Here is a 14,510-nt window from a genome sequence, read left to right as displayed (position 1 = left end):
GCTCAGGCAGGAGACTTACGAATATGAAACCAAATGCAGAAAAATCTTTTTATAATTAATACGGCAGTCAGGACGCGTCAAACATTTAATGTATCCGGATCCATATTTTTATGACAAGGCTACCATAAAAATATAATGTTTTTTTTTTGTTTTTTTTTAAATCAAAAATGTTGCAAATAATCAGCAAGAGGTGAGATTGGAGAAAAACTGGTGCTATTAATGAAAACTAATTTTGGCACCTTCTAACTTGTTGGCATCTTTCTAACTAATGGTAAATAAAAGCAATATGGGTTCAAAATAAGGTCATTTTAAAAATGTTGGAATGCCATATAATCAAACTGGCTCTCTTCCTGGTTCAAGATTATAGTCAAAAACATGTTTGAGGAGCTGGTGGTCTCAAGTCAGTACTTGTTGACACATGTATACAATCTGTTAATGGAAGATTATTGAAACGCCACACTCTCTCTGTTTTGTGCATGACAATAATCTGAATTGCAAATGCGAGAGGCATTCAAGTCTGTGAGCACGAATATGTCACCCTCTTGGCATCTTAATGGGGTTTAGAGGACAGAATGGCTGTACTCTTGGTGAACTTTCGCACATTTGACCACAACATTCAAGATGTACCTAGCATGCTTTATGACAATGCATTGATGTGTGATGAACAAACAAACATTAGATGAGATGCATTGTGAAAAATAAGTGTTCTTCATTGCACTGAATTGCTACAGTAGTATAGGCTACTTCAAAGTATAGTAAAAGTATAATATAATATTAATGAAACAAAGGGCCACTTAATTGTACTTAAAGAGATACTTCACCGCTGGCAAAATGGGCTTTCAATAAAACGTGGCTGTCTAATGCTGTGTTCCAGGCAGCTCGAAATTTTTCCCACCTCGTTCTTGGAAATAACATCTGGAATGCCACTCAAAGTCGGACATTCGACCTGTGAACTCAGGGTACATCGATCAACCTCAGCGAGACACGTCATTTGACGCCACTTCCAAAATGTCGGAAAATATAAAAACAAACATTTGACATCAAGTTTATGTAAAAATACCCTAGTTTTTGCTCTTCGTCAGCTGATTTCAAAAACGATTTTATGTTGTTTTTATTCAGTTTTTGCAATAATTGACACAAAAATAATGGTCAACATGTGGACTTGACGTCTTATTGCCTGGAACTCACTGGTCTGAAGTGGGACATTTAATTTGGGATATTCCCACATCCAACCCCATTAGTCATTAGTCTTCCTTTTTGCAAAATAGGACACCCATGATGCACTGGGCATGTTGCCGTCCAAGGCCCTGCCTGTCAACAGTCTGCTTACCAAGGTCAAATAGTAGGATTGCTTTAGTAGGAAATACTTCTTAAACTTTTTGTCATAATGATGTCGACTTGTATTGTTCCCAGGTTTATATTGAAAAAACGTTTTGGTTTCCAGTGAAGGATCCAGTGTGTTGTAAGCAGTGGCTAAAGGCAAAATAATGTAAATACTGAGAGAATGCCACGACAGAAAATCTGAAAAACCTCCCTGTTTGTAGTCAACATTTCAAACCGGATGACCACGAAAATAGGTCACCTTTTGCATCACCCGGCGGACTTTTGCTGACAAATAAAAGTGAATTTCTCGGTCCAGGTAACACAAAGAAAGAGTAAACATTGTCCATTTACATATACTACAGACACTTTAGCAATACAAATCGAGTTACACTTTAAAGAGAGTGCATTTTCATGACTTTCTTAACATGCGTAAGTAAAAAGTGCACTTTGTAATAACATTTATTTTAAAGTACATTTTAAATCATTGCTTGAATAATCTTTTGTAGTGTTTTAAAGAAGTACACTTGTGTTGATTAACATACTAAACCACATGTAGAGTACTTAATTATCATTTTAGGGGAGACCAGGAATGGTTGTAAAACGGGGAGACTCCATCAATTCCACCAATCAAGGATAACCAAGGTTAAATCAAGGATAAGGAGTAATTGATTGATCCTATTATCTTTTCAGTTTTTACTCACTTCCTCCCAGATCCTATATGAATGGTTGTCAAGGCTGGAAATAGGCACATGCAGATTTTATAAAGAAAACAAATGATTTTAAGAATGGTAAGAATGGAATTATTTTGACCAAAGCTATATTTTGTTTAGTACTTAAACTTTTGCAGATACAAATATTTTAACTTATATTTGATTAAATTGTTTTTCCTCAGGCAAAATGTGATACCTTTTTGCTAATACAGCTAGTTAAACAATTGCTGACACATTAAAAAGTGTTACAACCATACCCATACATACAAGAACAGTTTCTTTTGAAGTATTTTACAGAATGTGTAGACATTGGAAAAGAAAGATAGATGGAGGTGTGCCTGCCAGTGTTTAAAAAAAAGGAACTGATGAGGAAGAAGGGCAGGTCAGTCAGATCAGTTGCAGAGACAATATTGAAAGCCAATAGTGAGGATTCTGAAACCTCAGACAACAAAAACTTTTGTGCTGTCTGTATGGAGCCATTTGACAACTCAAGACCAAAGGATGTGTGGGTAAAATGTCCCCAATGCAGTCTCTGGGCCCACCAAGCCTGCACTCCAGTGTTAACAACATGTATTTGTAACCATTGTGAGAATATTCACATTGACACAAACTCACACACACATTGACAGTGTTTTTCTTTACACAGTCACGCTGGAGTCAAGAGGTCATTAAGCATATATAACGCTAAGGAAGTAAGTTCTAGTAATTTGTACACACATGCACACATTAACACACACCCCAGACAGCAACATACTGTCGGCCCAGATCCGGCCCACATCTGGTACACGTGGATTCCACACAGCCCAGATGTGGGCCGGATCTTGGTCAACACTATGGACCTGTCTGGTCTGGGACATGCACACATGTAACAAAGGCACACCATGTATTGGACGTCAAAAATATAAATATAAAAGCTGTGATATTCTTGCAGAGGTTTGGATTGGTGCCTATATAAAGGTTTGATCACTCTAGCTCGAAAATTCAGTGAGTTACAGATGGTGAAGCAAAAAGTCTTAGAACCATACCCATAACCAAACTTCAACTTGACAGAGACGCCACTCCTGCATGTACTTTATTAGACGATGAGCAAATGTACATAAAACTAATCAATGTTATATAGCTCAACATGATGAAATGTTAGAATATGATCAGTATGTTATTCTAATGTTGATCTAGTTTACTGCTAGTCTCATACAGATAAACTATCACATAGAATAACATTATAACTTTCAACACACTCAAATGCAGTTTAGTGTGATAGTGTAGACCAAGTGAAACAGCACTGCATTACCTCACAAGTTTAATTCGTCAAATAGACTGACCTGTGTGAGTAGTAATACAGCACTTGCGGATATGTTCGGTAGAATGAAATGTCCTTATTCCTTTATATCCGCAGGACTCGCTTATGGCGCTGATATCTGTCTCTTATTAGCAATCGTGACCTGCTTCATACCACAGTCATGTTAAAAACATCAATGTATTCACTCATCCATAAACATTATTAGATCCATCGGCATGACGACAAGTTCCATAATTCCGCCTACACCTTTGTTATTGTAAGAGGTTAGCGCCCCCTAGCGGTGAATTTTTTTTTACATATTGTAGCTTTAAGTATATGCTTTTAAAGTATAGCCTATGAAGCTCTAGCATAAGTTCTGCCGGGAAGACTCAATTGTTACGTCACTTATTACCTTCTCATCTATACATGGATATATCCAATCATATTCCTATACTTGTGGTATAAAAGATTGGTACATACACGTCTGAGTTCGCAGATGCTGACGCTTCAATTCACCTCCATCCTCTCCACCACCACCAAGATGGGTATTTCCCTCCATCCCCCCCAACACCACCAGGATGGCCTCTTCCCTCCATCCACCCCACCACCACCAGGATGGTCCCTTCCTATACCTTGCAGGGGGTCAGCTGCGCCCCTGCCTTCATCCTCAGGCAGGATATGCAGATCCGGACCCTCGGATTGCAAGCTACGGACGGGGCCTACGCCAAAGAACTTGATTGCTTGTTGGGCTGTTAATAAATGTTAATTGTTATAGTATTTATTCTCCCGAGTCTTTCTGGTAGAAATTATTATCCTGACAAGCCAGACCCACATCAAGATGTTGGGTCTGGGAACAAACCATTGGCAGGGCTCAATCCGAGGGGCGGGATAAACGGTTGTCTTTCAAATTCCCTCTGCACGCAATAGGATAGCGCTGTTCGCCAGGAGCAGCACCCATCTTCTTTGTTTTCAAGTAGCAGGGAATTCACGCGGAACCGTCACAACTCTGCCATCATTATGTTAAGCCCGCCCACCGACTCTATACACGATGTGATTGGCCTGACTAGAGTTTGTTTTTTCCAGATCGCAAGCCAACGGAGAGTTGCTAGACTGGCTGCAAAATAAAATTTGCTGCCGCTAGGGTGCATCTAAATTTCTAGGCTAGCCTATTATTTCTATAATATATCATCTTTTTTTAAAGTGAAATATCTTTCAATGTAAGTAATATGTAATTCTTTTTGCAAGTGCTGTCTGTTACATGTATGTTCTGTTTTGGTTTTGGTTTTGTTTCCTGTTCTCGTTTGCCTGTGTTCTGTGTGCCTAGTTAGTTCCCTTGGTTATTAATTTACCTTACACTTGTTCCTAGTTCTGTTCAATATCTCTCCTTGTGTATTTAAACCCTGAATTCTGTCTGTTCCTTGTCCGGTATAATTTATGTTGATGTGTTGTTTGTATTATCCTGTGTTCCTGAGTTTGGATCTCCAATGTTCTATTTTAAGGAATTATTCTAGTAATTTCCTGTTTGAGCGTGTTCCTTACCACACCAGCCGTGACATTGTCCAGACATTGAATGCATAATAGAACTTGAGCTGATACAGCTGAGCTGAGAGTTTGGAGGCAGAGGGACGCCCACAGCTGTTCTCAGAATAACAGGTCACAGCGCATCAATTATTAATGTAGAATCTGGAAATCCCTTCAGCCATCGATAAAGGTTAGGGCATATTTTCTGGTTAAATGTTTGTCTCATAGCAACAGACCTCTGTGAATGAAGTCTTTGGAGACTTTTTTGCTCATAATGTTATCTGAGTGGAAGGGTAGATCTAATGCCATTGCAGGCCTGGAAAGTGAACAAGTTTATATGAATTATATCATATTAAATAGATGATTCACCCTCCAGGCATATGTTTGTGATTGGCGTGTAGATCATATACAGTATTTTTTTGATATGCATGAAAGCACAATGAAATGAGAGCTTAGACAAATACAAAATTATGTTAAACAGAGGCCTCAGGCTATGGGAATAGCTAGTACCTATTTTTTGCTTTATTTTTCATTTTATACATGAGATTTACTTTTCAATTACCCACAGCCCTATTTTGTAAAGTGTAATCCAGACAGCTGACAAAACATATTCACAGCCCGTATACCAAAAGCCATTATGATGCTAAGCAGATGATGCTTAATTGGGACGATAAGCTCTTGTCCCCTCTACACTCTTGAATATATCTCATCCCACTGGTGTTTCTAAATACCGTGTCTCCATTACTCACTTTGAAACTGTCTGAACCTTGTTTATCAGTAACTTTACTATTTTTATGGAACAATTACTTTGCATTATGTTTCTCATACTGTAAATCTAGCAAATGCAGCTTTGATTCTCATAATGTGACATTAATTTCTAAAATGCCACAGTGTTTCTCGTAATTTGACTTTAAGTCTCGCAAATTCGTCTTTGCTTCTCGCAATGTGACTTAATTTCTCACAAATGTCATATTATTTCTCATAATCTCTTTGAAATCTCGTTAATTCGGCTTTGTTTCTCATATGCCTGATGTAACATTAAATCTCGCAAATGCAACTGTTTCTCGTAATTTGATTTTATATCTCGGAAATGTAAATTTGTGTCTTGTAATGTGACCTTGAATCTCACAAATGCGACTTTGTTTCTTGTAATTTGACTTTAAATCTCACGAATGCAACTTTTCTAGTAACATGACCTCACAATTGCGTAATCTCGTTGCGTAAAGTCATAAATTCACTTTATAGTACATTTCTCAGAAATGTAACTGCCTTTCTTAATGTGGTTTTAAATCTTGCAAATTCAACTTTGTTTCTCGCAATGTGACTTTTTTCTTTAACTTTTCTAGTAAGCTGATCTCATAATTGCAACTTTATGTCTCAAAATGAGACTTTTGCAATGGTTATGGTCTGTTTTGTCCTGTAGTCCTGATTGATCCTGTTTGCCTGATTTCCTAGTTTCTTTGTTTGTTAATTAGTCCCACACACCTGTCCTGTTTCATCCAGATCACGTTTCCCTATGTTTATAAGCCCCGTGTTTCCTTAGTTCCTCAGACTGTAATTTCTCACAATGTGACTATTTCCTATTTTAAAAGTATTACAAATTACATTTTTATAATAAAAAAAGTGGAAATCAGAGTGTCAGAGAAGTTCTTCAGAGTAATACACAAGCTAAAATAAAACTGTGAAACTAAGAAGCACAATAGACGTTCCCTTATGTCTTTTTTTCTTTTACATACTTTTTTCTGTAATATTTTATTTTGCTTTTTTTACTATTCATCACATTTAATTTAACTTTATTTTTCAGTGCTTTTTCTGCAAGGTCTCAGTGATTGTCTATGGCAGATACACTAATCAGATCTGATGGTTCAACCTATTTTTTATGATCTTCTATGCATTTTCATTCATTGCTTAAATTGCGTGAACATTAGAAGGAAGCACCCTATTGAAGCAAGTTTTAGTGTTTATTGATCCCACAGAGTGATCTGAAAAGACGTTCATTTCATACATTTTAAAACACTTTGTACCATCAATATGGTTTAATTTTTCAGAGTTACTAATTGCAAAGAAAGTTGCAAAACGATGCACTCTAAATCATGAGTTAGAGACCAAAAATGGAAGCAGAAGCAATGCGTTATTGTTTCAAAATGAATAGGATTTCATGGGAGAGACAAGCTCTTCCTTTCCACCAAGAAAACAAACATAGTAAATGCAAATAAAGGTCACGAGTCTGTTACTCCTCCATGGGGTAGATTTTCTGCTCCGGTTGGCTTTTCGTCAAATAATGGAATTCCTTTTCCCTCTACAGTCTGATAACAGCTGCTCCCAGTAAAGTACAGTAATCTATATCTGTGTGGTTGCATCAACAAAGACGTATGCATTCTTCTGTCGACCTAATTCAGGAGTGTTTCTGTAACTAATGCATGGGAGAAGCCCTGCTTTAATGGAAGTACAGAAGGAAATGTTGATCGTGGTTGTGTGGTATCAAGCACGCATAGCTGTTGCCTTTTCAAAATTTATTACAGGAAACATTTTATATAAAGCAATTTATATAAAGGGGCCAAGAGACATCCCTCTGCTTTCCTCTCCTTCAATGATTTACTTACAGCCTAGATAAAAAAACACAACAGTACCGATGTAGTAAAACAGGAAAAGGCCTCAAGCTAAGATAAATAAATGATGAATTAAATAAAAGATTGTGATAGACTACCATTCAAATGTTTGGGGCAATTACGAACAAATAAATTAATACTTTTTATTCAGCATGGACACATTCAATTGATCTAAAGTGACAGTAAATATATTTATAATGTTACAAAAAAAATAATGTTTTCAAATAAATGCTGTTATTTTTAACTTTCTATCATCAAATAATGTATTCCACAAAATGATTAGGTAGCAAACTGCTTTCAACATTGATAATAATTAAGAACCATTATTAATATTTGAGCACCAATAATAATTGGTAATAATTGAGCAAATCAGCATCATATAATGATTTTTGAAGGATCATGTGACGTTGAAGATGATGCTGAAAATTTAGCTTTGCCATCACAGGAATAAATTACATTTTAAAATATATACAAATAGAAAACATTATTTTTTTTTTTAAATTGTATTAATATTTTATAATATTACTATTTTTCAGCCTTGGTAAGCATCGTAATTATTCTAAACTTTTGACCGAAAAATTATATTTAGAATCAAACTATTTTATGTTACATTACAGATTCCAGATATTTCAGTGACGTGATATTGATATGCATATTCTGTTATGTGTTTGTTTTCAGTAGCACTTTTAAAGAATAGGAATGATAAAAGCTTTCATTTAAAATAAAATACTTTGTGCAACTTTGAGGAATTCAGGAAATATTATTTTCTTTAGGTCAAAAATGAACTTATTCACCATTTTCCAGGTTGTTTTATTTTTGTCTCTGCACTATTTTCATCTTCAGATTGTATGAAGATCACATCTCCCTTGAGCTTTAATCAGTTTAACGGGCATCTATCCTTGCTCTTTATCTAATGAAGGTTGGCGGCTCATTGAATATAAACACTCCCCTTACATAAAGCAGATGAGAAGCTGACACTATTGAGTGAATGGTGAGGGCCAAACACATGCTGAGTCAAAATTAATTTTGGGGGTGTTAAAGGTCAGAATGATTTACTCAATATGATCAGAGCTGCTTCACTACAGATTATGTTTCTAGAACACCAAGACTGAATCAATCTGACTATACCGTAGGTTATGCTAATGAAAGTAACGTTGTCAGGTCAGGTTTCATATATATTTTGTCTAGTTTGAGATAGGTTTCAAGAAATTTGAATTTCTCTCCATGATATTTCATAATATCCTTTTTGACCCTTTGTGGTCAGAATGGCACCCCTGGTCAATATGATCAAAGATGGCTGTAAAAATAAATCTGCATTGTTTATCCTTTTGATCTTTGGGTGGGGAATATGAATTAAATCTTCTTCTCCAAAACACTGTTATAGTAAAATATCTCTGAAGTATATTCCTATTAAAACTTACATGTTTTAGCACTCCAGGGTGACTAGGGACATGAAATTGTCTAGCTATGGCTTCTTGTTTCACAGGAGTATAAATATGAGGAAACACAAAGGCCAACTTCCCCTAATCATTCATCACAATGAGTAAAACCAAATAATATAGTTCTGATGTGTAGAAAAATATTGTTGAACTTCGCAAAATAGAAAGTGGCTGTAAGAAAATTTAAAGCATTGCAAATTCCCATTTCCACCATCAGGACAATACATAAGAAGTTCCAATCAACAAAAGATGTTACGAATTTGCCTAGAAGAGGACATGTGTCTATATTGTCTTAATGCATGGTGAGGAGGAAAGTTTGAGTGGCCAAAGACTCTCCAAGGATCACAGATGGAGAACTGCAGAGATTAGTTGAGTCTTGGGGGTCAGAAAGCCAAAAAACAAACAAAAAAAATCAAACAACGTCTACATCACCATATGTTGTTTGGGAGTGTTTCAAGAAAAATCCCCCTCACTCATCCAAAAACAGACTCCAGCTTATTCAGTTGTCAGACACGACTGGATCTTCAAAAGGGATGCTATCTTGGCAAAATGAGGTTGCTAAAACAATTTAATAAAAGGGTGCCAATAATTATGGCCACTGTGTTCTGGAGAAAAGCATTTAATTCATATTGTGATTTTTTTTATTTAAAATCAAATGGATAAACAATACAGATTTATTTTCACAGGCATGTTTGTTCATAATTACCAGGGGTGCCAAAAATTCTGACCACGACTATATATATATGTGTGTGTGCATATGCATATACAGATGAAAGTTTCCCAGATGAGAGTTTGATTATAAACACCAGAATAGCAAATTTAGGCTTATTTCTAATTTCTGATTCTGGTTTGATGATGTCACGTCATTATGATTTTAATGATGTCACGTCATTATGATCATTAAAAGTTTCTATTGATTGTTGCCCTTTCTCTGAAGGATAAGATTTTCTCTGGATCTTACTGCACAAGTCCTCAAAAATATTTTTTAAAAGTGAACTATGGAGACAATATACCGAAGTCACATCAGCATCTTTTAAGTTTAAAGCTGAACTGTTTTGTATCACTAGTGGCACCAAAAAGGAGTTGCAAACATTTTGAAAACTCCCCTTGTCTGTCATTGGCCAGACATAAAAACATGCCCTAAACTCACCCCATTGGTTGAGCCAATGTTACTGTGTCAGTCTGCTCCATCAATTGCTCAAACATCTTATAGCATATTAAAATATGATAAAGGGTTTCTCTTTTATTTCCCTTTATAACTATGCAAGTCTTGCCACTTGGATTCTCCATTATGTTTGGTCGGCTCTCTGTATCCATAGCAACAGCAGTGTCTCTGGAATAGAGTTCTTTTGTGAAATGAAATAAAATATTTACATGATATAAATACACAATATTTTATATAAAATCATGTAGTTAAAATGTAAGCAAAATAAATACATTTGACCATTTGCATCCATTTATCTGCATTAGGATTTTGTACACAGATACGACATCTACAAAGACAAAGAGAACAAAGACAACCTTGAGGAGGTTTTCAAAATATGTCTCAGATTTGTCTTACTCACTGTGAGGAATAAATGAGTATGTGCTGGTTCTCATTTTAATGAGAACCTTAATGAGGAAATATCCGGCAACCTCACCACAGCTGTGTCCCTTTGTATGCAATGCCACTGTTTTATGAAACCAAATTGCCAATCTCTATAGCTCTAGAGGTGATAAAACCAATGGGAACTGTTCCCAACTTTGAAAGACACTTTAGAGAAAGCTCTTAAATAAGATTCAGATTAAAACCTGTAATAATCAAGTTTGAGTCCAGAACAAAATGACCCATTTGGGAAAATCAGCTCTTTTGCTCAATAACTGAAAGCTTTAGTGAGTAAATGCTCCTGTCCCAATTTATTATACTTAAATGGCTAATCACACAGTGGCTTGACCTTTAATGCTTCCTTATATTAGATGCATCCAAATGTGAAGTGTCTCACTGACATTTCTTGTGTGATTCAGTTGCATCACATGATGCACCTGATTTCTCATTCGGGCCTCCGGATGAGTTATCAGGGGATGGACCAGTGCCCTCTGACGTGTAAGACTCAACTGGGCTCCCACCATCAGATGGAGTGACCCAGTCAGAGTATGGTGCAAAGTTAGTGGCGACGCTTGCCCGGGCCGGCGAGAGCATCAGGCTCGAGTGGAATCCTCTGACCTGTCCCGAAAACTCTTGATTAGATGATTGGTATCTGAGCGTACTGCGCGGGCTCGTGGCCAGTTCGCACTCTTGTTCGCACTAGAGGTCCAGGAACGGCATCTCTGGCTAAACCTTGCAGAGATGAGGGAGGTCGACAGTGCGCTTTCTGGATGCCCCCATCTCGCAGGGTTGCTCTCTTCGGCAACACTGTTGGGGACATTGCCCAGCAGTTCTCAGCAGTGAAGAAACAGACTGAGGCGATTAAACACATCTTGCCTCTGCACGAATCCCACTAGGACGCAGAGGTCGCGCTCTTGCCTCGGCACAGACAATTTCTTTGGTTCGCCTTCGAGTGTCAGGCATATCAGTACAAGGTCCTCCCCTTGCCCCTGTCTCCTCACGTCTTCACGAAAGTCGTAAAGGGAAGGAGAAGGGGGCCTTCACAGGGGAGAGACTAGCTGACACTTCAGGACTGCGTTGTTGTGTGTCAGTTTGTTTCTGAACTCCATTTTGTGTTTCCCGCCACTTCTTTGTTTCCATGGTCACCGTCATCATTAGTTATTTTGGTTCAGCTGTGTGTCTTCAGTTATCTTGTTAATCAGTTTAATCCTCCCTGCCACCTGTATATATTCTCTGTGATCTCCCTCTGTCTTTGTCGGTTCTCATTTGTATTTGGTTTGAGTTGTGTTTGTTCTCTGTTATTTCTCCAAGTGATCAGTATATGTGTGTTCCAAAACATTCTCCTTCGTTGTGTGCTTTCCTTACCACACCAGACCGTAACCGCCGGTCTGCCGCCGTACATTCAGACCTTGCATTTATCTGGGCAGGGGAACAAGTGTCCAGGAAAGTTGTGGTCACAACAAATGTGTCCAAGACACCACAATTAGCACTAACCATCAGAATTAATTCTAAACAAAACAAATAAATACAAATCAAACATCTGAATTGAATTAAGCAGTTTCATTTATTGAAATTATTTTATACAGTATATATTACCCTTGTCTAAGACATTTGTGTGTCAAGCTTTGCCATGTGAAACTGTCTCTGAGAGTAGGAAGAATGGAGGTTAATATGACCTGAGTCTGTCATAATATGGTCGAGTCCCTAAGGACAGTAAGGCTTATTGAAGCCATAAACACTGAACATCAAAAGGCCTAGAAAACTGTCAACAGCAAATATACTCAGCTGCAAATTTGCTCCATATGCTGTGGGAAAAGCCTGTCAACAAAATATCAGTTAAATTCAGCTAAAAATTGCCTATACATTTCTTTAGCCCTTTAGCATTTAAAAAGTACCTAAATAATATGAACATTAATGTTTTCACACAATATTTGAGTATGGCTATGATTTAAATGTATTTATTTATTAGATTTATATTTTACATGGACATCACAATTACATTGGACAAACCATAAGTATTTGCTTGAGTGTTTTAGCAAACATGCTAATTTTCAACACCTGTCCACTGGAGGCTTTTTCACAAAAAAAAAAAAAAAAAAACTGTAATAATAATAACAATGCTGATAATAAAAGTAATAATAACAATGCTAACAGTAAAAGCAAGAATAACAATACTAATAATAAAAGGAATAAAATGGGAAAGATAAGATAAGATTACAGGAGCAAGAAAGAAAGAAAGAAAGAAAGAAGCAATTTATTCAGAATTATTGACATACATAAGCTAATAGAGCAAAGGCAACATAGTCAGACCATAACCCAGTGGTAGGCTATTCATGTGAGCACTGTTGTTTTGTTTTTAGCCATTGTTTAAGTCCTCTGTTAAAAGCATTGCCACTGGTCTCTAATTTCAAATTAGTAGGTAAAGCATTCCTGAGTTTTGGCCCCTTTGCAGAGAAAGCAGACGGACCAAAAGAGGTATTATACGTAGGGACAACACAGTCACCACTGATAGTGTTTGCCCTATGAGAAGTGTTTGCCCCCTGAGATCTCTGACGCCTACTGACAAATGTAGAAAACGGTGGTAACAAATCATTGTTTAGACTTTTAAAAGCCAGTTTGAGATAATTAAAATCAATAAAACTGTCTAAGCTAAGAAGGTTATGCTTTCTTTAAACATCACAATGATCATGGGTTCTGGTCCATAACTTTTATTGCCTGTTTGTATATTGAGATAATAGGCTTTAAAGGAGCCGTATGTAAGATTGTGGCCAAAACTGGTACTGCAATCACTTTCAAATTACTGTAGAGCGGTGTATCCCCTCCCCCTCCCCCTCCCCCTCCCCCTCCCCCTCCCCCTCCCCCTCCCCCTCCCGGTTCAATCCCCGGTTCCACCTGACCAAGTGTCGAGGTGTCCATGAGCAAGACACCTAACCCCAGCTGCTCCCGACGAGCTGGATGGCGCCTTGCATGGCTGACACCGCCGTCGGTGTGTGAATGGGTGAATGTGAGGCAATGTAAAGCGCTTTGGTGGCCATAGGTCTGTGAAAGCGCAATATAAATGCAGTCCATGTACCATTTAATTTAGTTGGAGAGACTTGTGACCATGATGTGATGCAATATGATAAATGTGAAAATATCATTGCATGCATATATAGTTTTGCAGTTTGATAAACTGCATGATAAATCCCTTCTAATAACACAAAACAATTTAGGTTTTGTTTGACCTTCTTGCAGATATACTTAACCTGACTATAACATTTTTAATTCTTATCCAGAATGATGCCAAGGTACTTGACTTCATTCATTGCTTCAGTTACTTCATTCTTGATCCTCACCTCAAATACATCCCTTGCAGGCCTATTTTGTATGGAGAAGCACATGGAAACTGTTTTCTTAACAATAAGAGTTAAATGAGGCAACTCAAGCCATTTATAAATATCCTGTAATGCCTGTGTCAGGCGCTCACTTCCAAGCTGGGTAGCATACATCTGACAGCTGACACCCGGACAGCAATTTGGAAGGTCATTTATGTACATTGCAAACAACAGTGGGCCAAGTACAGACCCTTGTGGTACTCCCATGTTGTTGGCATGCAAAGGTGACTTCACCCCATTGACCCTAACACATTGCTGTCTCTCACACATGACCTAAACCACTGCAAAGCTTCTGATGACATACTGAATTGATTTAATTTATTTAGTCAAATACTGTGATTAACAGTGTCAAAGTGTCAAAATAGCAGCTGTTTCTGTGGAATATTTGTCCCTGAATCCAAACTGCTGTGGATAAAGCAACTGGTTAGACTCTAAATGTTCCACTAATTGCTCAGCGAAGATCTTCTAATTTTTGAGACAATAGGAAGGATAGCAATAGGCTAGTTACTTGCTATATCTTTATGTCCCGATTTATAGACCAATGTTATTATTGCTGTTTGCAAGCTCTCTGGGAATATTTTTGATGGTATTGACAAATTTACTAAATAAGTAATTGTCTCCAACAAACAGCTTTGATATCTCTTGATTAATGCAGCGGAATTTTGTGAAT

Source organism: Abramis brama (assembly GCF_963993115.1).
Source record: "Abramis brama genome assembly, chromosome: 18".
NCBI lineage: Eukaryota > Metazoa > Chordata > Actinopteri > Cypriniformes > Leuciscidae > Abramis > Abramis brama.
This window is presented reverse-complemented; position numbering follows the sequence as displayed.